At 44.2% G+C, this 24,347-nt stretch overlaps 1 long non-coding RNA gene across 1 annotated transcript; it reads left to right on the top strand.

Annotated features, from left to right (window-relative positions):
* The first annotated feature begins 3,302 nt into the window (after window positions 1-3,302).
* Window positions 3,303-24,335, top strand: LOC142908471 (uncharacterized). The gene is made up of 4 exons (XR_012931799.1): window positions 3,303-3,480; window positions 19,875-20,260; window positions 22,252-22,314; window positions 22,532-24,335. It is a non-coding gene; the product is annotated as an uncharacterized LOC142908471 (long non-coding RNA).
* Window positions 24,336-24,347: the final 12 nt, after the last annotated feature.

The raw sequence follows: 24,347 nt of genomic DNA, 5'->3' as shown, positions 1-24,347 counted from the left end.
CACCAACAGCCTCGTCACACAAACCAACAAAATAATTTCTGATTCAACCGCATTAATTGATCAATCTAAACAGTTTTCGTTGAAACCTTCTGCTGCCAGGCCACCAAGATTATACGGCTTACCAAAAATACATAAAGTTGATACACCTCTTCGTCCCATAGTCTCTACTATCAGCTCCCCCACCTACAAACTAGCTCGTTTTTTGTCTGAAATCCTGCGTCCTTTCACTGGAAAGACCACCTCTGCGGTACAAAATTCTACTCACCTGGTATCAACAATCAAGGGTATTTCCCTGTCCCCAGACGACCTGCTTGTCAGTTTTGATGTAGTTTCCTTATTCACCAAGGTTCCTGTACCTGACACCATTGCAATCATTGAAGACTTGGTTCATCAAGGACTAAACACTGAGGTACCCCCCCTGGTGAGACACTGTTTAACCAATACATACTTCACTTGGAATGAAACTTTCTACAAACAAACTGAGGGCACCCCAATGGGCTCCCCCCTTTCTCCAGTTATAGCTAACATTTTCATGGAGAAATTTGAGACTGACGCCATCCAGACTGCCACTCTGCGCCCAACCTTATGGAAGAGGTACGTGGATGACACTTTTGTCATCTGGCCACATGGCCGGCCTGCTCTAGACCAATTCTTCGACCACATCAATTTCATACACCCAGCCATCAGATTTACCATGGAAGTCGAAATAGATGGCAAGATACCTTTTTTGGATGTCCTAATTAAAAAGAGACCTGATGGTTCAATGAGCCACTCTGTCTACAGGAAAGCTACCCATACGGATGCTTATCTGAAACCGGATTCCCACCACCATCCATCACAGAAGAATTCTCTCATCAAGACTCTGTATCATAGAGCCCAATGCATATCCGACCAGGAACACATAAGCAGTGAACTCAAGCACGTACACCAAGCTCTTAGGGCTAATGGTTACTCCGACTATACAATCCGCAAAGCTATCACTCAAACCATGAAGAAGAACCCTCTTGAGGAGCCTTTCAAAACCATCACTTTACCCTACATTGCTGGGATCACAAAAAAGATCTCCAAAATCTTGAATAAACACAAGATCCAGGTCCGTTTCAACACATTACATAAAATCCGTGATCTGGTTCCGTCTGTAAAAGATATGATTCCGGACATACAATACCCTGGTGTCGACAAACTAAGTTGCCTCTGTGGTAGTAGTTACATTGGAGAAACCAAACGCCATGTCTCGGACCGCATTCGTGAACATAAAGCAGACCTTAAACACGGTAGGACCAACACCTCGGCCGTAGCAGATCATTGTTCTAATTCAGTAGGCTCACATGCCATTGACTTTTCCAAGACGGAGGTTCTTTGTAAGCCATCTGGCTTCCATGAGAGATTCGTTCATGAGGCTATCCACATATACAAGCACAGAGACAATTTCAACCGGGAAGATGGATTCTATCTTAGCAATCATTGGAAAGATTTGATAAATCATTTCAGTTGTTAATTGATTGTTCACGCTTACAGTGGCTTTCAGACAGCATACATTATAAAAAAATTCGTCTCCCCCCTCCTCTTTTAAAAAAAAAATAGATGGACTAGTCCTGGGCAAACTGCCAATCGCTGCGCGTGACGCCAACGTTTTTTATAAATAAATGTGCCGTTTTAAAAATAAATTTATGCAAACCGACACACCTGATGATGACCGTTTGAGTTATGGTCGAAACGTCGTGAGAATTTTTTATTGTTTTATATATATTTTGTTATTTTGTTGTTTCTCTTCAACGTGACTTTACCGAAAAAACTAAGAATATGAATTACTGCAGTTACGAAAGATTTAAATCAAAATTTAATGTTGAAGTTCCTTTGCAAAACTAGCTACTACTGGCCAAGACTAATTAGAGAATATATCGAGATTGAAAGAAGTAAAAAATATTTTAACCGTTCGGATAGCTACCGCCTTAGTGCTGCGTGGAAGCGAATAATCAAATAATACATTATTTAAATGCATGCCTTTAAAGGGAACCATACTCCAATAGGGATTATAGTTGGTATGGCTATTTTCATACACACAATAGAGAAAAAGGACAAGATCAAAGGGCTCGCATAATACACATGCATAATGTACGTTGGCTCATTATTCCCCCCCCCTCACTTTGCGCAGAGAGCAGAAGTGTAGTTACCACATCTACGCCTCTGTATAAGGAACGAAACAGTTAGACTTCTCAAATCTGATTAAGCTAGTTGTAATTACTGGCGTAACGTCGTACTCAGATTGTAAATGTTGAGGCTTGGCTCTCCAACACACCGGTGTGCTGTACTAGTGACGAATTGGCATGTTCTGTTTACGTGACAACCCTTACTAGTTGACTGTGTCGGGTGGTGGTGGGTTACAACAACACATTTATAAATTTACACGATCCAACCCAAAAAAACTCTATTAAGGATGATAATACTCATATGTTAACTAACTGCCCTGGTATCTCAGTAGTAGAGTAAACGGCTTTGCAATTAAAAGGTTGAGGTCAAACCCTGGTTGGGGTTGACTCATCTCACCATCCTTAATGGGTCGATAAAATCAGCACGACTTTGTGGGGAAATCCAATCAGGTGAAGTCAAGTCAGTTTCATTTGCAAGTCGCCCGGGGTCAGAAAAATAGAAATATCATTGAGCAATGATTGCTACACTGCCACTGTCTACCCAGCCATAAAAATCGCCACACGATATTGAGACTAGAAATCGCTCCCGTCATAGAAAAGTAGAATTATAACCACCACCGGAAGATGGCTGTGAGCAGGAAATAAGCACCACCTCAATGCTTATTTTAGGAACAAATGACTCACTTTAGATATTTCATGAGTTTCACTGCCTTCATCAGTGCATTACACGAGTTGCGTGAAAGGTGAGCTGATCACATTGATGGTTATCGTGAGTTGAGCTCATAGACCAATGACACGTCACCTGGTGAGGAACTCACAATCACAATAACCAACATTGTCTCAGTACAATGTAACACAGGCGTGTCTCGCTTAACCAGCAAAATACGTTCCGTGGAAAATGCTCGATAAGCAAAAACTCGTCGAACAATCATCGTTACCCCATTGACTCTCATGCTAAAAAATGAGCTACTTTCCGCCCCGTAATGTTCCATGCTTGAGAAACCTTATTACCATGAGAGATACAAATCATAATAAGTAATAAAACATCAAACGTAACACTTACCACACATAGAGAACAGTGCTTGCAGGTGCCACAGCTCCCCACACCCGGCACCCCTCCAACCCCCCCTCACCCCTCCCACCAACCCTCCCCTCACCCCCCTACCCCTCTCCTTCCTGCTGCTGCTACTGGAGGAGACTTCTTGATGCCACTCCTTGCGTCAGGGCCTGAGGCTGAGAGAGCGGCAGAGGAGGCGACACGGCGAGCGGGGCCGCGTCTGCGCGTGTCAGGGGGCGAGTGACGCGGGCGACTCGACACTTCACAGTGTGGGTGAGTGTGGGGAGTTTGTGGTGCGTGGGGGACGGTGGGTGGTGTGACACTTCACGGCGTGAGTGAGTGTAGGGAGTGTGGTGAATGGGGGACGGTGGGTGGTGTGACACTTCACAGCGTGGGTGAGTGTGGGGAGTTTGTGGTGCGTGGAGGACGGTGGGTGGTGTGACACTTCACGGCGTGGGTGAGTGTGGGGAGTTTGTGGTGCGTGGGGGACGGTGGGTGGTGTGACACTTCACAGCGTGGGTGAGTGTGGGGAGTTTGTGGTGCGTGGGAGACGGTGGGTGGTGTGACACTTCACGGCGTGAGTGAGTGTGGGGAGTTTGTGGTGCGTGGGGGACGGTGGGTGGTGTGATCCAGATTATAAACCGCCTGTGTAGTCTACACGGGGTCTTTTTATTAGTGTTAACGAATGTCTCTCTCTGTGTGTGCAAGATGGTGTAGCACGTGTGAGTGTGTGTGCACGGTGGGCGGTAGTGAGGTCAGTGTGTGTGTAACTCAAATGAGTACCTGGGGCGGTGTGTAAAGATCGCACACAAAGGCGATCCGGCGTGGTTGTGACAACCGACCCCCTCGTGTACTATGCCGGCCTTCATAGGGGCTCAATAACAGCACTTGCCCCACCAGTCTGTGGAGATACATGGGGGATGTTTGTGTTGGAGCTCGTGCTGTAGGCACGGAGGAGGCTCGTGAAGGACGCTGCTCCTAGGCAGTTTATTTTACTATCATATCCAGGTCTGGTTGTGGATTTGATTATTTTTCTTGCGTTGTCTCTTTGATCCATATACGACTTGGCGAGATGTTTCCTGCTTCATTCTGGTGCATTTGCTGCTTTTTTCAGTGTATCTACACTGGGCGTGTTGGTTGGATTTGGTGTTTGTCACGTGAGTTTCAAAACAAAACGATTTTATTTACCAGGTAAAATCCACTGAGCTATTCGCATTTTCAGAAGCGACCTGGCCACAAATGATAGCCCAACGAAGTGGCTTGTCATGTGGACATTTGAAAGACAGCCAAATAACCAAAACACATGTTTCTAAGTGTGGAGGGGAAAACCGGAGGACCCAGAAAAAAATCCTCGCGACCATGGGGAGAACTTGCAAACTCCAAATATGCAGGCGTCAGGGTTGAGATTGAACCCACAACCTCCTGCATACGAAGCAATGGAGATATCATCTCGCCACCGCGGCGTCCCATATTAATATGACGCGATATTCTGGTACAGCGCCTGTTGGCCTTGGTCACTTTTCTGCCCTTTGCATCACTGTAATATATGGTCAATCGTATTTTTAAGGAGAAGTACTTATTTAAAAGTCACGGTTTTTTGTTGCAGACTCGATTGACTCCCACCTCCCTATTTACAGACATTGTCAATGGGGGCTGAAGTCTGTTACTTGTGCCCAGTCAGTCAAGTGAGGGAGCGACCAACCCCCACTGTCCCCTTCACCCCGTGGTGTTGCCTATAAGACTCATTCCCACGTAGAAGCCTAAGTTTACAATGACTATATACTGGAGTGGAACCCGCCTCGCTGTAAATGTTTGAATGCAATTAAGAACTCGCTTTTTATCAAGTGTGCCAAGCAACTGGGAGTCTTGTCTTTCATAGTACAGTACTAGATTTGTTCTGTTTCGCCTGTTTTGTTGGTGAAGCTACGGTCTTTATTATGATCCCTCCACTGGCTCCCAATTCATTTGTGAATCAAAATACAAGATCGCCGTCTTGAAAATCCTCACTAGTCTCACTTCTGCCTGCCACCCCCTATCATGGGTCCCCGTTGTGGCGAGATGTTAATTCCCTAGCCTGGTATGGAGGAGGTCGTGGGGTCGGTCCTGACCCTGACGCCTGTTGTATATTTGAAGTTTGAAGTTCTCCCCGTGGTCGGGTGGATATTTGCTCCGAGTCTTCCGGTGTTTCCCTCCACATTTTGAATCGTGCATTGAAATTACTTCGATTATTTCGCTGCTGTAAATCTACACATGGTAAGCCACTTCGTTGAGCTATCTTTAGTGGCCAGGTCACTTCTTAAAAATGAGTTAATACGTAAGTGGGCTTTTTTATGTTCTCTCCCCGTGGTGGTCACGTGGAATTATTTTCTGGCCCTTCGGTGTTGCCCTCCACATTTAGAAACACGCGTGTAAATTATTTGGCAATGATCAATTCCCACGTGATGATAAACCTCTTCGATAGCTATCACGTGTAACGTGACAACTTCTGAAAAATAGCTATATAGCTCAGTGGGCCTTGCCTGCTAAAATAAAACTTTTATAGTTTTACTTGGGGGTCTACAGCTGTGCGCACTGCCGCACAGTTGCCATCCATTGAATTGTAATGCAAAATCAGATGTTATCTTCCTTGCCTAGTATGAAGGAGGTGTTGGATCAGTTCCGACCCTGACGCCTGTTCTATATTTGAAGTTTGCAGTTCTCCCCATGGTCGCGTTGATTTTTCTTAGGATCCTCCAGTTTTTCCCTCCACATTTGGAAGCATGCATTCAGATTATTTGGCTGCTATAAATTTCCACGTATTAAGCCACTTCGTTGGGCTATCATTTGTGGACTTTTATTCAACCATGACTGATTAGGAGGCTACTTATTCCCTCCTTCTGGTATAATTCTCTGAGCCTGTCTCTCTCGCCATCCACTTCTCCTGTACCCATCACTGTCTGTGTTTGACTGTTGTGCAGTTTCTTGAGATGCAGACGCATTTGAATGCGTTCTCTATTGTATTATTTTCAACCCTGCTCCGTCGACTGCCTTTGTTTAATAAGAGTCGGGCTCCCTCCACTGCCTGTGTTTTGACACGGCTGGGTTCAGTTCACTACCTGTGTGCGACAAAGCTGGATGAGCCACATTCCGAAAGTGAAGCCAAGAGAGTTGTTGACGCGTTAGGTCGTAAACATCAATGGATGTCCATTGGCCAGGTGACAATATTTTCATAAATATTGTGGTGATATGTGCTGTATGAGAGGGAGAGGACGGTGCCTCCTGCGACAACCTCGTCTCCGACTGAGTGTGTGCGCGACGCACGCCACCCGCACGCACACACAAGCCTCGAGCGAGAAGGAAGAAGTGACCTACGACACAAATGTTTACGTGGGATTTCTTTAGTTATGTTTACTGTAGTTTAAATTATGGCTCTTTTATAAGAAAGATATTTAAAATGGAAAGTTTTACATGACTAAAGCTATGGCTTGCATGAGCTCTTCAGAGGGGTATGACAGAGAACGATTATGCAACTGGGAGTATAGTTATTTTTAAAGTGAGAGCAGTGCAACATCGATCACCTTGAATCTACAAACTAGTTTCATTTATTATCTGCGCAATAAAAATATGAATTTTTCTTCCTGTAATGTTTTCATTTAACCTGCAACCATGAACAAAACAGAGGGTAAACCGATTTGCACATGGTGATTGGGAGCCGTGCCCTCTGGGTATTTATTCTCCCCCTAACCGGGACTGATTGGGGTTTGTTGGGCTCCTTTCCCTCCTAAAGGTAGGGCTAAAGATCGGAGGAGCATGATTAGAGGGGGAAGGGTGGGGGAGAGATACTAGGTGGGGGGGGGGGGGATTATAACCCAAGCAATGAATGGGATAATAAATAATATACAGAACAATATAAGCTGTGAGCCTGCCTCTGCCTTTTTCCTTTCTGGGGACAACTTTCGTTCAGAGTCTGGTAGAGTGGTGTGATTCCTGTCACCCTTTCCTCCTCCCCATCCCGCGTCCACTGGTTACTGTCTTTCCTCAGTACGTCCAGGTGTTTCATGTTACGTGGGATTCTCAAGGAATGTGGCCCATATCACCTCATATTCTCGTTTTTTGTTCCCCTTAAGCTTGTAGCTGAGGTGTTCCATTGCTCACAAGACCTTTAGAGATCTCTACCAAGGTCTGCAGTTTCCCAGGATAGTTTTCCTTGCCATGGTGTAGAACGCTTGAAGTAATGTGTTTGTTGGTGTTTGGATACTCCCACCAGTTTCACGCCCCACAGGGATGAATCCACTGAAGGGTCGACCTCTATGCCACAGATCAAGTTGAAGTAGTTGGCAATGGTCCAGTAAAACTCTCCAATCCAACAAGCATGCGGTTATGTCTGTGTAGTGCATTGTGGGCATCTGAGAACCTGGAGAAGAGATAGAGAATGTTGCACTCCGTTTGTTAGTTGGGTAAACTCCATGCATGAATTTTAATGGGATAACTTTCAAGGGGAACGACAAGGGACCAGCTGCCAAGGCTCGCTATATCTGGGGGTGAGGGGTGGATGTCAGACCCCAGCAGTGCTTCCCACAGTTTCTTGGGTGTTAGTCTGATCTGCTCGTCCCCTGAATCAAGGTGATGGCACACCTTCACGCCTTTGCTAGTTCTTTTTCTCCATGAGCCAGTCCATTATGGGGTGGGTGATCTTGGCAAAGTTTTTGTTTACAGCCTTGGTGATGGTGTCCCTGCTTTTTAGCTACTTGTAGAAGTGTGACTGCGGGATATGATGTCGTGCCTATATAAGATGGAAAGAATACATTTTCTCTTCTTGGGTCAACAGGTCCCTGATCTCAACAGGTCCCTGATCTTATCAATACCAGCAGCTTTTCCATGCTGGCTAATTAATTATTTACCCTCTATTTTAACGGATGCAGAGAGGGAAAGAACGGGATCTGTCTATTTCCGCAGACTCGGAGGATGGTGGCAACGGTCCAGAGCGGCTTGAGGCCCCCATGGATTATCTTTGATGGGGGGCGAGAGAACAATTCTGGCAAGCTACCAGGGGCTGATGGAACATGCTTCCCACTTATTCCATATCACCCTCTTTTCTGGGTTTATCCAGTGGTTGATGTTCAGTTTTATGCTTAATGGTTATTTGATGAAGAATCTAATTACAAATCTCAGAGAACATAGATTCAGAGAATCACATGGCAGAGAATGGCAGCACAAGAGTTTTCACCGACCATCTTCTGGAAACCCCTCCGGGTGGCCTCACTATCCGTACCCACGACGAACCACACTGCCCCACACTCTCGTTGTGAAATGGGTACTCATCACATGATGGTAAAAACCCGTTATAATAGTTTCTATATAATTTCCCCGAGGATAATCATCAACATGAGAGTGGTGTTACAGGAGATATTGCGCAGAAAGATGAACTTTGTCACATGAGTTTGATTCCCTGCCATGGTGAATGTCAGTGGTAGGTGATATCTAAATCAATCCTGCTTCCCCCCTCAACAACCCACATGGTGAAGTATGGTCAAGAAACATCCACGACTTTAAAAACATGTGGATTCCTGCATTAGTTTATCTCCATTTATATAAAAGGCAAAGTTGTGAATGTGTCTGTTAAACATGATTAGCGTACTTCCCGACATGCAACAAACTTGAAATTTGCCATGTCGGTACTTTCCAAACTGTACACCATGAAGAAATGATAAGAATTTACTTTTTTTTTGGGGGGGGGGGGGGGAGCTCAATAATGCATATTTTTTTTGCACGGCAAGTGAGCTCTGACGTGAAATCTGTCACGTGACCCTCCCATGTGGAAGCGTAACGCATTGTAGGGATGATCTTGAAGACAGTAAAGGGGATATTGTGCTTGATGCAGAAATGAATCGGGTACCATTGGAGGGATCAAACACAATCACAGCTTTACCAATTAACATAACAGGCAACAGAAAAAAAGATGAGTACAGTATTACCAAAGACAAGACTGTCCCACGATATAAAGTCCCACTTATTTAATGGATCGTTATTAAACAAAGGTGTCGCTTTTATCGACATTGTGAACTTGGGATTTTACGGGACAATGAGTCCCATAGGCAACACCACGGGCTGAAGGGCACAGTGGGGGCTATCGCTCCCTCGACTGACTGTACGCGAGTGACAGACTTCAGCCTCTATTGACGATTTCTGTGAAGAGGGAGGTGGAAGCCAATAGAGTTAATTTCAACAACAAACACCGTAACATTTAAATAGACAATGTTTCTGTTAAAATACGATTTACAGTACGTTACCATTTTTACACACTTCAAAGTACTATACTCATATTATAAGCAGCGTTGCTGCATTGATTGATTCTGTCACTGATGGAGATAGTAAAAAAATAATCAGGCAAGATGAGACGTGCATTCTAATCCGTGTTCCAAATGTCCACGACCCGTGGCATAGCCCCTAGGCTCTAGCACAAGACACTGATAAAATTTGATTCAACATCAGCAGCGCCACCTCAGCCCTGCCCCTATAGCCCCCCCCCCCCCTATCTCCCCCCATCGTGATGTTATTTATCTTCAGAAAAAAAACTTACATTCGTCGATAACACTGCTTTAAAATAAAATATTTATAATAACAGGCGATTCAGGCAATGGCCCTTTGTCATATCACTTCAGTCTCCTTGACTTGTGACATCGGCGCCGCCGATGAGGAGCCGCGTGTGAGCGCCAATTCTCACATTGTGGAAAATGAGAGATGACTGAGCCTCAATTGTCTCTTGTTAACATCTCCACTGTGCGAGATCATCCCGTTCAGGCTGTAGGATCTATTCTGAACGTATTCATCAGCAATTGACTTAAAACAGTTGCTCCATTTAATAATACATCATTCATAAACAATGTGGCTCAAGCACCCATCAAAGGCCACCAGTCTAGTCATCACATCGCAGGCGATTGAAGCCTATAATAATAATAGGACATCTTTATATATTTTGTACTAGCTTTACTACCCAGCTTCGCCCGGGACTTGGATTCACCACGCCCGGCCGCCTTTGTCTCCCCAGTGGTGATGTTCACACACCACAGCAGTTACTCGTTTCAGGCTGAGTCGATCTAAGGGAGGCCCAGGATTGGTTAAAATAATCGTCACCAGTGGTGGCCGTGAGCGGGAATTGAACTCGGGTGGCTGGGTTCGTAGCGCAGCACGCTAAGCACTACGCATGCGCGGGTCACATGACAGATGTGACGTCACAGCTCACTTGCCGTGCAAAAAATATATGCATTTTTGCCCCTCCCCCCCAAAAAATGCAAAAGTGTATTCTTCTTTGGTTCTTTTGGTAAAGTCACGTAGAATGAGAATAAAATAATAAATTGATAAAATAAAATAACACAATAATATTCTCACGACGTTTCGGCCACAACACAAGCGGCCTTCATCAGGTGAAGGGACGAGACTGTCTGGTAGGACAGTCTGGAGTGAAAAAGCCACGCTCAGATCACGACCTTTAAGCTGTGTGAGAAGAAACAAAGCGCCTTGACAAAGGAATTAGCATATAATTTAGCATTGACATGGCTGAGTGATTAGCTTGTGACTGGTCACAGAAATGGCTATGTTAAAGTTAAAGCATACACATCCGCAGAGGCACCCCTTGACAAAGGAATTAGCATAGAATTTAGCATTGAAATAGCTAAGTTAAAGCATACACATCCGCAGAGGCACCGCTTGACAAAGGAATTAGCATAGAATTTAGCATTGAAATAGCTGAGTGATTAGCTTGTAACTGGTCACAGAAATAGCTATGTTAAAGTCAGAGCATATACATTCACCGAGGCACCTAGTACAAATCAAACAGGAGAATTTAGCATTTAAATAACTAGGCGAATTTAGCATTGAAATAACTGAGTGATTAGCTAGTGACTGGTCACAGAAATGGCTATGTTGAAGTCAAGGCCTACACATCTGAGCTATTCACAGTAACTGGGTATACAATACAATATATAATGAATACTACATAGTGAACCAATAAAAAACTAAAATATAAATTACCTTAATGTTATCAATAAACTCTATATTCTCCAATCAGCTAAGCTACCAACAATAAGTCGTTATATATCACAATGCTATATGGCAAAAAAATGGGTGGATTCTTACCCTCAACTTTAGCAACACAGATAGCTACGGGCCCCGTTCAGACGGACGAGTTCATCCATGGTCGGAACAGAGGAGGGGGAGAGAGACAGCTGCGAGGCGCTATTATACTCCATGTTGTAAACCATACCATTAACCGTGGTGTGAGAGGTATTAAGAGTCAATGCTGGTGAAAGAGCTGCGGTCTGAAGGTCATCGTAAAATACAATTAATTAAGAACGGAAATGGTTTAAAACATCTTTCCAATGGTTACTAAGCCAGAATCCATCTTCTCGGTTGAAATTGTCTCTGTGCTTGTATATGTGAATGGCCTCATGAACGAATCTCTCATGGTAGCCGGTTGGTTTGCAAAGAACCTCCGTCTTGGAGAAGTCAATGTCATGTGAGCCCACTGAATTATAACAGTGATCTGCCACGGCAGAGGAGTTCGTTCTACCGTGTTTCAAGTCTGCTTTATGTTCGCGGATGCGGTCCGAAATATGTCATTTGGTTTCTCCAATGTAGCTACTACCACAGAGGCACTTTAGTTTGTAAACGCCCAGGTACTGTATGTCTGGAACAGCATCTTTTACAGATGGAACTAAATCACGGATTTTATGTACTGTGTTGAATCGGACCTGGATCTTGTGTTTATTCAGGATTTTGGAGATCTTTTTAGTGACCCCTGCAATGTAGGGTAAGGTGATGGTTTTGAGTGGCTCCACAAGAGGATCCTTCTTCATGACTGGAGTGATGGCTTTGCGGATTGTGTAGTCGGAGTAACCATTAGCCCTGAGAGCCTGGTGTACGTTCTTGAGTTCACTGGTAATGTGTTCCTGGTCGGAAATGCATTGGGCTCTATGGTATAGAGTCTTGATGAGGGAGTTTTTCTGGGATGGATGGTGGTGGGAATCCGGTTTCAAGTAAGTATCTGTATGGGTAGCTTTCCTGTAGACAGAGTGGCTCATTGAACCATCATGTCTCCTTTTAATTAAGACATCCAAAAAGGGTAGTTTGCCATCTTTTTCGACCTCCATGGTAAATCTGATGGCTGGGTGTATGGAATTGATGTGGTCGCGGAATTGGTCTAGAGCAGGCTGGCCATGTGGCCAGATGACAAAGGTGTCATCCACGTACCTCTTCCATAAGGTCGGGCGTAGAGTGGCAGTCTGGATGGCGTCAGTTTCAAATTTTTCCATGAATACGTTGGCTACAACCGGAGATAGGGGGGAGCCCATTGGGGTGCCCTCAGTTTGCTTGTAGAAAGTTCCATTCCAGGTGAAGTATGTGTTGGTTAAGCAATGTCTCACCAGGGGGGGTACATCAGTATGCAGTCCTTGATGAACCAGGTCTTCAATGATAAGGATGGTGTCAAGTACCGGGACTTTGGTGAACAAGGACACCACATCAAAACTGACAAGCAGGTCGTCTGGGGACAGGCAAATGCCTTTGATTGTCGATACCAGGTGAGTAGAATTTAGTACCGCAGAGGTGGTTTTTCCAGTGAAAGGTCGCAGTATATCAGCAAGAAAACGTGCCAGTTTATAGGTGGGGGAGTTGATAGTAGAGACGATGGGACGAAGGGGTGTATCTTCTTTGTGTATCTTTGGAAGGCCATATAATCTTGGTGGTCTGGCAGCAGAGGGTTTCAACGAGAACTGTTTGATCTCATCAATTAATGCTGTTGAATCAGAGATGATTTTGTTCGTTTTGGTAACCAGGCTGTTGGTGGGATCTCTTTATTTTTGTATAGCTGCCATCGTTGAGTAGTTCTTGGATTTTGTTGTTATATTCTGTTTTGTCCATGATGACAGTGGCATTGCCCTTGTCGGCTGAGAGGACGACAATATCATCCCTCTTTTTTAATTGAGATAATTCAAAACGTTCGTCTTTGCTGATGTTGCTGGGTGGCAACTTAGCGTTTTTGAGGGTTGCAGCGATTTCAGATCTTGCTACGTCTGCAGAGATGTGACTCAAGCCTTGAGTGCAACGTCGACATGGGCAATGATATCATTAACCGGTAAGTGTCTCGGTGTGACAGCAGTTACTGTGAATAGCTCAGATGTGTAGGCCTTGACTTCAACATAACCATTTCTGTGACCAGTCACTAGCTAATCACTCAGTTATTTCAATGCTAAATTCGCCTAGTTATTTCAATGCTAAATTATCCTGTTTGATTTGTACTAGGTGCCTCGGTGAATGTGTATGCTATGACTTTAACATAGCTATTTCTGTGACCAGTTACAAGCTAATCACTCAGCTATTTCAATGCTAAATTCTATGCTAATTCCTTTGTCAAGGGGTGCCTCTGCGGATGTGTATGCTTTAACTTAGCTATTTCAATGCTAAATTCTATGCTAATTCCTTTGTCAAAGGGTGCCTCTGCGGATGTGTATGCTTTAACTTTAACATAGCCATTTCTGTGACCAGTCACAAGCTAATCACTCAGCCATGTCAATGCTAAATTATATGCTAATTCCTTTGTCAAGGCGCTTTGTTTCTTCTCACACAGCTTAAAGGTCGTGATCTGAGCGTGGCTTTTTCACTCCAGCACTGTCCTACCAGACAGTCTCGTCCCTTCACCTGATGAAGGCCGCTTGTGTTGTGGCCAAAACGTCGTGAGAATATTATTGTGTTATTTTATTTTATCAATTTATTATTTTATTCTCATTCTACGTGACTTTACCGAAAGAACCAAAGAAGAATACACTTTTGCATTTTTTGGGGGGGAGGGGCAAAAATGCATATATTTTTTGCACGGCAAGTGAGCTGTGACGTCACATCTGTCATGTGACCCGCGCATGCGTAGTGCTTAGCGTGCTGCGCTACGAACCCGGTCACCCGAGTTCAATTCCCGCTCACGGCCACCACTGGTGACGATTATTTTAACCGATCCTGGGCCTCCCTTAGATCGACTCAGCCTGAAACGAGTAACTGCTGTGGTGTGTGAACATCACCACTGGAGAGACAAAGGCGGCCGGGCGTGGTGAATCCAAGTCCCGGGCGAAGCTGGGTAGTAAAGCTAGTACAAAATATATAAAGATGTCCTATTATTATAGGCTTCAATCGCCTGCGATGTGATGACGACTAGACTGGTGGCCTTTGATGGGTGCTTGAGCCACATTGTTTATGAATGATGTATTATTAAATGGAGCAACTGTTTTAAGTCAATTGCTGATGAATACGTTCAGAATAGATCCCACAGCCTGAACGGGATGATCTCGCACAGTGGAGATGTTAACAAGAGACAATTGAGGCTCAGTCATCTCTCATTTTCCACAATGTGAGAATTGGCGCTCACACGTGGCTCCTCATCGGCGGCGCCGATGTCACAAGTCGAGGAGACTGAAGTGATATGACAAAGGGCCATTGCCTGAATCGCCTGTTATTATAAATGTTTTATTTTAAAGCAGTATTATCGACGAATGTAAGTTTTTTTTTCTGAAGATAAATAACATCACGATGGGGGGAGATGGGGGGGGGGCTATAGGGGCAGGGCTGAGGTGGCGCTGCTGATGTTGAGTCAAATTTTATCAGTGTCTTGTGCTAGAGCCTAGGGGCTATGCCACGGGGCGAGGACATTTGGAACACGGATTAGAATGCACGTCTCATCTTGCCTGATGATTTTTTTACTATCTCCATCAGTGACAGCATCAATCAATGCAGCAACGCTGCTTATAATATGAGTATAGTACTTTGAAGTGTGTAAAAATGGTAACGTACTGTAAATCGTATTTTAACAGAAACATTGTCTATTTAAATGTTACGGTGTTTGTTGTTGAAATTAACTCTATTGGCTTCCACCTCCCTCTTCACAGAAATCGTCAATAGAGGCTGAAGTCTGTCACTCGCGCACAGTCAGTCGAGGGAGCGATAGCCCCCACTGTGCCCTTCAGCCCGTGGTGTTGCCTATGGGACTCATTGTCCCGTAAAATCCCAAGTTCACAATGTCGATAAAAGCGACACCTTTGTTTAATAACGATCCATGAAATGAGTGGGACTTTATATAGTGTGACAGTCTTGTCTTTGGTAATGCTGTACTCATGTTTGTTTCTGTTGCCTGGTTTTTAATTGGTAAAGCTGTGATCGTGTTTGATCCCTCCACTGGTATCCGCTTAATTTCTGCATCAAGCACAATATCCCCTTTGCTGTCTTCAAGTTCCACCATGGACACGCTCCTGCTTGCCTCTCCCATCATCTCATTCCCCTCCCAATGTTCTCCTATATCGTCCCTACCATCTCGCTTTACTCCCCTTCACTCATTCTCTGCCCAGCAACCAAGGCTTCCTGTTGGAACTTCTAATCAACCTTTACTCATTCGGAGGTCACTCATTCCCTTTTCTTTTGATGCAATTATTTGGGCCTGTCACTTACCATCCACAGATTTATCCTGTGATCATCACTGTATGTTCTCTCTTTAGAAATGTAGGCTGAATGTACACCTTCTTGTTCCCAATGATGATTGTATCTCACTGATGTGCACATCACCTTGACAGAGGCTCTTTTTAAAGGCACTCTAATTGATTATTTCTCATTTCACAGCCTTCACTACACTACTCAGCAGATTATACCCCACTTTGTTCGTCAAGACTTGCTTGAGGCAAATATAAGTATGGTCCATCAACTTCTATGACTGACACGGCACGAGTAAGACTGCCTGCAGTTCAACCAAAAAGGCTGCATCATTGAAAGCTGGTTTCAAGCCTGCCCTCCACATGTGTTAAAAGATCTTACTCACCCATGTGATGATAGTTGAGCCTCTGGGTGTCAGCATTTCTGCTCTGATATTGCAAGTGTTGGATACTAGTGATTTCTTTCATTTTTCTTAGGGTACCTCTCACTTTATACTCAAATGGCTCAATGCAGAAGGTGTAGGGTCTTTGGTTGCTGTGGCTTGCATGAGCTCTTCAAAGGGATATGACGAAGAGCGATTCTGCATTTGGGAGCATAATTACTTCTAGCATGCTACTGATGAGGAGTTTGCCACTGGCATTTGTAATTGCACATGGAACATTAAAGTAGGCTCCCCTGAGCTGACTTAAGTTTGCAAAGTAATCCTTGATTTGACTCTTTTAAGACTTATTATTCAACTGCTGCAGTTTTTTCATCAGGCCACCTCTGGTCATGCCAGATCTGAGTTTTGCATTGCCGTCCTAGGTCCTTGTAGTCCTCTATGGGCCCTAGTAGCAGTTTTTACGTAATTTTTTTCAATTAAACACCAAGTTTAATCACTAATCCATCCCTTCTGAATATTGCAACGGGTTCTTGAGCAGGTCTTGGCGGCGTTGTTTACATAATCTTGAAATTGGTCCCAAACTGTCGGTTCCTCATTAGACAGTAGCGTGCATTACCACTGCCCACCTCCACATTACAACCATCCCCACCATCAAAATTATATCCAGTATAAACTTTATAAGCTTTCGTTGAACTTCGAGCATACTACTAAGAAATGGGGTTTACGTTCATCCCCACAAAAAAACAAAGCACCTGCCTGGGTATTCTGTGTCATTGTATTCTCCCGTCCCTCCACTCCCCATGAGTGGTGGGGCAGTTTTGGACAGGGCAGAACAATTTTCCATACCTGGAAAAAGGTGCATATGACCAGCTCTAGTTTGGCAGCAGAGGTAATGCTCCGAATCGGTTGAACATAATTATCTCAATTGCGTAACGTACTGTGAATGCTGCATGGCCTGTCGCTCCACATACATCTCTGGGTCTTCTCAGCCAGATACCCCCTCCCTTCTCTACATTTGAGAAATGTGGATCCCTTTTAAAGGAACATCTACATTGGTTTTGCATGTTCAAGTTGTCTACGATCCACCATGGGTTTAACAAACTAGATCATGTGAGCAGCTTAGATCCTTGAAAGATCTGGACAAATTCCCATCAATGAGATACTAAGGCAGGTGAGGCAGCACTGGCTGGGTCGTGTAGCCAAAATGCCCAGTCACTGCGTACACAAGCAGCTTCTGTTTGTCCAGATATAAGGGGCTAAACGCTATAGGCAAGAGTTTGACTGCTGTGTAACATAAGGATGTGGAGCTGCTTGGGCTTGCCGACAGCTCGTACCAGTGCTGTCAAGATCAGCCTCTCTGGAGGAGTTTTGTGAAGGATGTCCGCCTCCAGCAATAACGGAGGGCGGAGAAGTGATGCTCACTACAACGAGCGGAGTACAGGACGAATAAAATGCAGCAAGTTGGAACAGTAGGGAGTACAGGTGGTAGATCTGCCAGTCATGCCTGTCACTCAACCCATGGCACCTTTATCTATCCTGTAACCTGCCCATAAGCCTTCGACAGTCCACATGACCTCAATGTGCACTTAGCCTGGCACAAGCACATTTTTGACGTCACCAATTTTTAGTGTCGAATGGCTGTTATTGTGTATGTATCCACTACTTTCATGTGCCATACCGGCATTCTTAGGTGCTCGCTTGCAGAACTAATCCCAATAATCTGTCAAAAACTTTTTTGGAGATTTTTCTTATTTGTATCTTGTATGTTTGTGTACATCGCCTATGTGTGTGTTTGTGGCGAGCCATGCTGCACAACAAACTCAGTCACAGTTATCAATATCATGTGATATCTATACTGATTTTGGGTCCTCTAGGTTGAGTCTGCATTAAATGAGTGCCTGGTACAATAGGTAATCAGCTGAACCTATGAGACAAAGGTGGCCAGGTGTGGTGCTCTCCATTTCTACCCCACTTTGCGTGCCAGCCTTTAAAGGGGCTCAATAACAGCACTTGACCCACCAGTCTGTGGAGCTCCATGGGGCATGTTTGTGTTGGAGCTCGTGCTGTAGGCGTAGAAGACGCTCGACTGTTGATCCTCTGTAGCTCGGAGCGTGAGTCTGCTGTGTGTAGCGTGGAGCTGCACAAGAGTAAAGCCAAGGGAGTTGTTGCAACTTGGGCATAAACATCAATGGATGTTCTTTTGCCAGGTGTCATTTTTTCATAATTCTCGTGGAGATGTGTGCTGTATGAGAGAAAAAGCACAGAGCCCACGGCCTCCCCCTCCCCCCCCCATTGCATTGTCTCCTCGTATTATTTGACTGCTCAGCAAATCATACGTGCAATACGTTATTGAATGTGAGGTGAGGAGGAAGGGCAATAAACTAAACGCAAAAAGCACTTATAAAGAAATGAGTTTTCAATAAAGTGAATCGCCCCAGTGGCTTCCTAATATCAGAAGGAAGATAATTTCAGACGGCAGCAGAAGCGCATCTGAAAGCGCGCGATGCAAACAACTGCAGGCCACCGTGTGCTCCCTGCTGCCAAAGAATACTATTTGATCAAGCCGTCTCCGCTCGTTACGCAAATATTTGTTAATTTTGCAAAAAAATTGGTTTACGTTCAAATTGCTTGTTATGGGGCATTCTCGTAGAAAGAACGCTCATTAAGTGAGATCGGCATGTATATGTACAGTATTGATATTTAGTTTGGAGCGGTGCAATACACACAGCTCAATACACGAGTTATATGTATGAATATCTCAAACTAAAGAATGGGTCACTTGGGTTTACGAACATGATGTACAAAACTCGTTATAGTCTCATGCTCTGCGTGCTGTTGTAAATGCACGTGGTGCATGCTCACTGACCAGATGCTGTTACGGAGATGCTTCATTATGATTGATACTAATAAAAAATGTTAAATTAAGGATTTTTTTTCATTAATTTCTTATGTAAAACAAATATTGGGAGGCGTTCATCCAGCAGTAGAGACAATGGCTGCTGATGATGATGTAACGTGCCACTCATTTTGAAGGATTCCTAAGAGACAATGTAGGTGGAGATTCAAAGGCATAGGAAAGTGGCTGCACAGACTCCTGGACCACTGCTGTCCTGTATAAGTGATTTATTTAACATAATGAACATCACAGTAACATTGACGCTGCCTCATGTGTGTACTTTAAGTTTTGGCTTCACCACACAAAAGATCCCGTTCACTAATATCCATGAAGCGTATGTGACATCATACCACTGCTAGACAACCTCAGAGCGCCCTCTACCCATACATTGAGAACATGGGAGTGCCCACTACATAGGGACCACCCAAGATCAAACCTGGCTCCCACCCTCTGCCGTTCCACCTCCATCATAATCGTCACTCAACGAGAGGTGACGCTTTCCCGATCACTGCACATTACAGCGCAATTCGCCGTCTGCGTGGTATTACGGTGGTCGAGGCAGTGAGCACGTGGTGTCACATAGCTGCTTAATCTGCTAGACTTGTGTGGTGTTTTGTATTAGGTTGACATTTTTTTTGTCGTAGTGTTGTGTTCATATGAATCTTCATATGCTTGCGCTGAAGAGTGTTTTGAGATCCCTAAGGTGTTTCGATACTATTTAACGTATTTCCATAAATTAAAATAACAATTTTAAGCTTACATTACAATTTACATAGCTCAATGTATTCACAATCAAATACCTAAAGTCATAATTGTATCTAACCGATACCTCTCAGAATTTAGTAGCAGCATTTTATTTTAATAATTATTATTCTTTCCCGTACCTGGCTAAAATTACACGATTATGCTTACAGGTGACACGTGGTTTGTTTTCATTTTCTTCAGGTGACTCGATGCATTTGTCGTGATGGCATCAAAAGATCCTGCATATGAGATCATTAAAACCAACAAAGTGAATCTGCAGAAATACCTCCAGGCGAAGTCTTCAGAAGTGCTTGACCATTCCTATCAAACAGGGATAGTCCTGGACAGTGAATACGCGTCTCTTAACAGCGAGAATGACCCCGTTGTGCAAACATGGCGTCTGGTTAACCTGGTGCTCATAAAGGGAGAACAAGTCTGCATGATATTTCTTGAAGATGTGCTCGTGCGACTGAGATCCGAGATCCCTCTCTTGGATCAGTGGATCTCACAGCATGAGCAGCAGCTCAACGTGATCGGTGTCGATCTGAGCAGAACTGCGGGTAAAGCCATCCCTGGAGCAGCTTCTCGTGAGTGATGCTAAAGCCATTCACATGTCTCTGGCAAGTTTAGGTGAAGGAATTGCTTTGAACTGAGATTGTCATTTAATATTAGCAAACTGCACCACCCTTGCATGACAACATTCCTCTCAGAAGGAGGACATTTCTATTCCATTCCATAGCAGGGAAACTACAATTTATCAGCAATTGGGAGGAAAGGATAGATGGATAATGAAAATGTGTGTAAATATCAAAAACTTACATCCACACTGGACCCCAACATTCATTAATTCGTCATATCCCACACCTCCCTTTCCTTGGAAAAGACGTAAACATGGTGATTTTCTACCTCCTCTTCAGACACAGACATGGTATTTAAGCTGTAATAATGTAATGACCTATGAAGCTCTCTTTCAAGTGTCAAGCCCAAGATGTTTGGCAATGGCAGCAAACCCATCTGCTGCCATGGTCTCCATGACTTGGTACAATCTGGATTCCACCAAGGCCATGTCATTGAAACTGTTCCCCTATGCAGGGCAAATGACCATTTCTGTTAAACTATGGATGCTGCTTCTAGTTCTTGACCTTTGGGCTGCTTTTGACACCACTCCATCCTCTTGAATCTTCATGGCGATGCAAGTGTTGTCTGACAAACTTATTTCCTGGTTCTGCTTCAACCCCTGGAATTGATTAATATTTTTCCATGCAAGCACTGTCTTCTGTTCAGAAGCCCTAATTCTGTGGTGTTCCACATGGCGCAGTCCTGTGCCATCTTTTCTTCTCAGTACAATCTCCTCGTTTTGAGAAAAAAATACGTTTTTATTATCGACTATCACTGCTATTTCTAATGACACCCAGCCTTATATTGCCATTGACTCATATAACGGAACCTACTTTCCTCTTACACCCTGACTTGAATTGGTTAAAACTTCCTCCAAATAAAATGTCAATATTTAAGCCCTCATCGTTTGTAAAAAGTCCACTCTAACTCATGACTCCAAGTATTTTATTATGGAGAGATTACGGAGAGATTAAAATAACACCATCAAAGTTATGAGCCATCGAGTTAGATGTTAACTTGAAAAGCTGTGATGAAAGATGTCGAGCAAATCTGTCATTAGGGAAATCTCCACTCTCCCCAATCTAGGGGATGCCACAGTGCTTGCTGATGATGCAGTAGCCAGGTTAGTTGAAGTTCAAGTGAACCTACGATGCATCACGTGGGATGCTACGAGTTCTGTGATTTATGTGGCTGTTATTGTGGAGGTGCAAGCACAATGGCGGAGCCAGGATTTTCAGGTAGGGGGGTAACTCCTCCAGCAATAATTTTTTTTTATATAGGAGTTGTTATTACGTAAAGACTTGTCCCTTGCTTTTTATTCGACGCGTGTGCGGCGATGGCGCAGCCAACGATCGAGGGTCGAATTCGAACCGTGTGTGATCGGCATCGCGCTCGCTGAAGGTGTCCCTTCAGGGAAGTCGTGCACTGTATACGCAACTGCGTACACTTATGTGAATCACTTATAACTGCTTTGCCGTTACTTATTGCCAATTATGGACTCAGACTATTGTCCTATCATCTCATAGAGTCTCTGGCACAGTAATATGCTACACAGTGGCAGTGGCAGTCGCAAAATGCCGATTTATCGATCTAAATTAAGGATTTCGATCGGATTTCGATCGGATCATTGGGAAGGCACGTGCCACCCCACTCCCCCCCCCAACTGGCTCCGCCAGTGTGCAATCACTGCATCTTCTCTGCCTGCAGAGGACCGTGCCTGGTGTACTGCACTCCACCACAGTGTAGCCCCCGTGCTACGTGATGTAGGCCAGCTTGAGATGGGAGAGGAAACAGCACCAATACCAGTGAAATATAAAAAGTAAAATTCAACATCCTAAACAACAAAAATCAATAATTGTAGGACAAGGCAGGATTGAAATTTGCACCCAAATTGAATTAGTTTTTGATAATGCTGATGTACATCGTAATGCTAAATGTGGTGGTACTCTCTTTTTCACAGGCAAAACAAACGAGACAAGTGGTTGGAACATTTTTGTCATGATGAAAAATATATTTTACAAAGGTACAGTGTTTATAAAACTTGCATTTGTAGAATACACATCGTGAAAACTTCCACGCAATAATTCGTGATGTACATGATGTTGCTACATTATCCATAGTGAATGAATTCGCTATGCTTTTTTAATTACTTAGTTTATTTTAATCATATTTTTCTGCTATAGGAATGTTTTTTTAGTATAAATGAAACTAATTTGTTAAATAATTTCTGTTTAATTTAGATAACCCTGGTGAGGATTACAGAGAATTCTTGCTGAAGCTGACATCATTAACACGAGACTACAACGCACGACCTGGAGAACCTGCAGTGTTTTTGTCAGAGAGGATGGTGAAGCCAATTCTGGTTCCCTACTACCGCCATCAAGAAACCAAGCAGCACGAGTTACTAGCGAGAGGCAAGCAGCACGAGGAGCTGATGAAGAGAGCACAGAGAGAAGGGATGACTTGCAATAATCTCTTTGATCCCATTGGAAAAAAAACACACCCCCGACTGGTTATTGTAGTGGGGACTCCAGGCAGTGGTAAAACCATGTTGAGCAAATTCATTGTGCACAGCCTTCTGTCAGGTGAGAGAGTATTTGCACAACGCTTTGAGCACATTGTGCTCATGACGTTCAGGGAGATAAATGATGTTGGAGAGGTGTCACTGGCAGAGCTGTTTTCTGTGCTGCACTCATGTTTGGGAAACAAAGCGGATGAGGTTTTCACAAACCAAGAGATAACCCTTTTTATTATGGATGGGTTGGACGAGTTTGGAAAGCGCCTTCTCTATGCCAATGCTTGCACTGATCCACATAAGACGGCAACAGTAGAAGCCATCATTGCTGCCCTAGTGAATGGAAATCTCTTGCCCAAGGCCTCGGTCTTGATAACGACCAGACCCATTGCCATGGAACAACTGAGTCAAGTGAATGTTGATCGAGCTGTTGAAATCACTGGGTTTTCCAATAAAGATAAAATAGCATTTTTTAACAAATTTTACCAAGATAGGAGTCTAGCAGAAAGGGCACTCAAGCTCCTGCAGGAAAATGAAACAGTGAATACATTGTCCCAGAACCCTTCATTCTGCCATATAGCAGCCATTACACTGAAGGAACATTTACAAAAGTCTGAACATTCTGAGATTATCCTCAAATCAATGACCGACCTCTTCACACAATACGTGTTTGGGCTCATAGTACACCATGGACGTGGCAGCTGCTGTGCCAAGGAAATCGTATCGTCTCTTGGCAATATGGCTCTGAAGGGGGTTCAGCAAAACATCCAGATGTTCAGCCAAAAAGATCTAGAAGAGTTTGTTGTTAGTTCTTCTGAACTAGGAAGTACATTCATCAACAAAGTGTTCACATGTGAGGGCATTAAACAAGGGAGTTGTTATTCATTTTCACACTTGACAATGCAGGAATTCTTTGCAGCGATAGCTGTGCATCTGTCACATTCAACATGGCCAGTGAATGACGTCATCAAGGCTATTGAGGATAGCAAAGATGGGAGGTTTGATGTGTTTCAGAGGTTTTTTTGTGGACTGGCATCAAGCACTCCATGGAAGTTCTTTGAGGGTATCTTGGATCCTCCATCTGCAGATTATCAAAAGGAAATAATCGAGTGGCTCAATCGCAGCATGAAGAATCGGATGGTTGACAAACACAGGCTCAACAGTCTCCTGCACTGCGTGCACGAGCTGCACGACCGCAAGTCGCTGAGTGATGCCACTCGGTCCATGACTGAGATAGACCTGTCATTCACAAGGCTGTCCCTGCCAGACTGCGCTGCCATCTCCTGGATCCTGCTGCAGCGAGAAGAACCTATGGAGACACTCAACCTGTTCGGCTGTGGCATCGGCACCGAGGAAATGAAGAGGCTTCAGCGTGGACTGCACAGATGTAAACATCTAGTGTAAGACTGGCACACCTTGCATTCACTACTTCACAAATTGTGTGTGCAGAATTGTGCGTGATATCAACTCAGTTTCAATTGAGCACCAGGTGCAGTGTGTAAAACATCGCTACTCGGGAGACAAAAGCAGCCGGGCGTGAT

Source organism: Petromyzon marinus (assembly GCF_048934315.1).
Source record: "Petromyzon marinus isolate PM22_M1 ecotype Great Lakes invasive population chromosome 84 unlocalized genomic scaffold, UKy_Petmar_22M1.pri1.0 chr84_unloc.4, whole genome shotgun sequence".
Classification (NCBI taxonomy): Eukaryota; Metazoa; Chordata; class Hyperoartia; order Petromyzontiformes; family Petromyzontidae; genus Petromyzon; species Petromyzon marinus.
Note: the sequence above shows the minus strand (reverse complement) of the source record. Positions and strands in the feature narration are given on the sequence as shown.